Genomic DNA, 2,846 nt, shown 5'->3' on the forward strand with positions numbered 1-2,846 from the left:
CATGTAAGGAAGTGGTCACAATATGGTTAAGTTGTCTGCCACCAATGGAAGCACAGCCAAAGGTCAATGCCGGAGTTCCTTCACTGGAATAGGTTCTGCATAAATCATGATGTGGTACAAAGCATCTCCATTTAATTGTGATATAACTTCCACTGAAACAGACACAGTGGTAAAGTGTTACTTTTATTTTTTAGAGAAAAACAGATTATTTAGTAATAAGGAATTTAAAAAAGGAATTCTTAATTCCTTTTCTCTCTTCCGGCGACTGAACTGTGATAGTCAAATGGATAGCAACATACAAGAATTCCCTTGTAGTCCTTGATCTTTTGCAGAAATGCTAAGATGCCCGAGCTATGTGGCTTGCAATTATTCTTTTCTAGACAGAAGTGCCAGCTGTTGTGCTTTCCAATGTACCGTTGGTTGCTACATTTTCCTTCTTGTCTTCGGGTTTTATGACAGGAAACAGAAGTACTTCCTTGATGTTATCCGAGTCTGTGAGAAACATAATGACTTGCTGGATGCCCGTGCCCCAGCCAGCTGTGGGGGGGCAGTCCATAGTTCATGGCAGTGCAGAAGTCTTCATCTATGAACATGAGCTCATCATCTCCAGCTGCCTTGGCCTTGGCCTGCTCTTCAAAAAGCTGCCACTGCCTCATGGAGTCAGTCACTCAGCTGGGTGCAGGCATTACATATTTCCTTCTTCATGACAAGCAGCTCAAAGCGCTCAGTCAGACCCTCTAGAGCCAAAGGGCTCATTCTCTGTAAGTGGTCACAGTTGAATGTAGGATTGATACATGTCATTTACAGGAAGTCCCCAACAAGTTTATCAAGGAGCCTGGCTGTGGCCCAAGGTGGAGGCATTTAATAGCTTTTGTCACATATGTATCAGTAAGAATTTTCTTCTATTTTGAAGAGGTTAGTTCTATTTTGAAGAGGGTGGTAGGTAACCTTACTGCCCTTAATGTTCTTCATCATCCCTGAGATCATCTCCATGATTTCCAGGATATCTTGATAGTCTGTGTAAGCCATGTAGAACTCACAGGTGGTGAACTCATGATTATGAATCAAATTGATTCCTTCACTCTGGAAGTGGTGTCCAAATTTGTGAACTTGTCCATGCCACCAACCACCAGCATCTTATGGTAGCGTTCTGGAGTAATTCTCACATATAAATTTATGTCATATTCATTGTGGTAGGTGATTAAAGATTTGGCTACAACTTCCCCTGGGATGAAAGAAATACATATTCTTTTCACCCACAATTTATTGGCCAGAACTCAGTCACATGCTCCTAACTTATTTGCAAAGGCAGCTGGAATAGGTGGTATTCCTCTGTTCCCAGGAGGAAGAAATGGAATGGATGAGCATCTGGCCGATTTCCACCAAATCTCATATTCATTTTAGGGCTTTTCTTCCTCTCATCTTTAAATCTGTTTTGAAACAAGTTAGTCCCTGGGATTTCTGGGGACAAGAACGTTCACCAATTATACAAATATAAAGTAAAATTATTATATTAATATAATGTATCATGAAAAATGCTAAATGTTGAGGTACTTTTAAATCACGTTTCTGTAAATAATGACATGTTTATACACTCAAAGTAAGTATACCCATGAATAGAATCATTCAGTGAGGTGACCCTGTATCCTCCTTACCCAGAGCAGCTCTGATTTTAATTGTTTATGTATTGGGCTTCCAAGTAAGATTTTTTTCATATGAGAATTTCCCTTCTGGAAAAAGGATTTGAGAAGTACTTAGTAATCTGGACAGGCTGCTCCCTGGACTCTAGTCACATAAGGATCAGAACCTTTCTCCATTCAGATCCAGGATCCAAAAAAGGATCTTTTCACAAATGCAAAGGGGGGGGGGGTGGGGGGGGTGGATCAGAGACCTGTCAGACAGAAGAGACAGTTTCCAAAACGTTCATATTCTCCCTGCTTTTGAGTCCTGAGTCAGCAAAGTACGAGCTTTAGCTGCTCTGAAACACTGTCCTCCACGGAGTTTTGGAAAATGAATCAGCTTCCATTCGTGGACACTTGCATTTTACAAAGCTTCACACCCAGACCTTTTGGCTTTGAGGTTTGCTCCATTTAGACCCATATTGCAAAGGCCTGGACTCCTATCACAGCCAGGAATTTCTTCAGCTCCAGGGATTTGTTTGGTTTTGTGCCATTTTATCCCGTTTTATCCCTTCCATATGATTCAGATGTTTCAATACCAACTCATGGTTGTTCTTAAGAAGAAGGAAAAAAAAGCAAGCCAAAAAAAAAAAAAAAAAAAAAAAAAAAGGCAAAATAGCACCTCTCTTTAAAACAGGAAAACACGCTGGTTTGAATTTCCTGTCAGATTTTGGGCAGGTTAGTTGGCAGTTGGTGATTTGGACACATTTCAGGATTCAGACTAAATTTCACAGAGCTTTATTGCCTCCCTCTGGACCCGTGTTACAGAACAGGAAGATGCCAGGCTTACCTTAGTAACCGCACTTTCCATTAGCTGCCCTTCTGGGGCACATCACAGAAGCTTTCTCTTCATTGTCTCGTGGCTTTTTACTCCATCTGTGCTTTTGGAAAGGGTCTCTGAGTCATCAGCAGCATTTTACAGGGGGGCAGGGGGGGGGGAGTATGGGACTTAGGAAGAAAGAGCCTGATGTCACTTCAGTCCCCTGGCAAGGCAGCCACGCCTTTTTGCAGTTATTGTTACCTTAATGAGTTTTCCATTGTAGAATACTTCCCGATACTATACAGAAAAGTTACAATGGTGGTGCAGAGTTCCTGTATGCCCCTCCCCCAGTTTCCTCATTGTCAGCCTCTCACATTACTGTGGTACATTTCTCACCTTCATAAACC

The 2,846-nt window shown here is 41.7% G+C and overlaps 1 pseudogene; it reads right to left on the reverse strand.

Annotated features, from left to right (window-relative positions):
* Positions 1–376: 376 nt before the first annotated feature.
* Positions 377–2,100, reverse strand: LOC129151913 (lysine--tRNA ligase-like; annotated as a pseudogene).
* Positions 2,101–2,846: the final 746 nt, after the last annotated feature.

The sequence above is a fragment of the Eptesicus fuscus genome, chromosome 16 (assembly GCF_027574615.1).
Source record: "Eptesicus fuscus isolate TK198812 chromosome 16, DD_ASM_mEF_20220401, whole genome shotgun sequence".
NCBI lineage: Eukaryota > Metazoa > Chordata > Mammalia > Chiroptera > Vespertilionidae > Eptesicus > Eptesicus fuscus.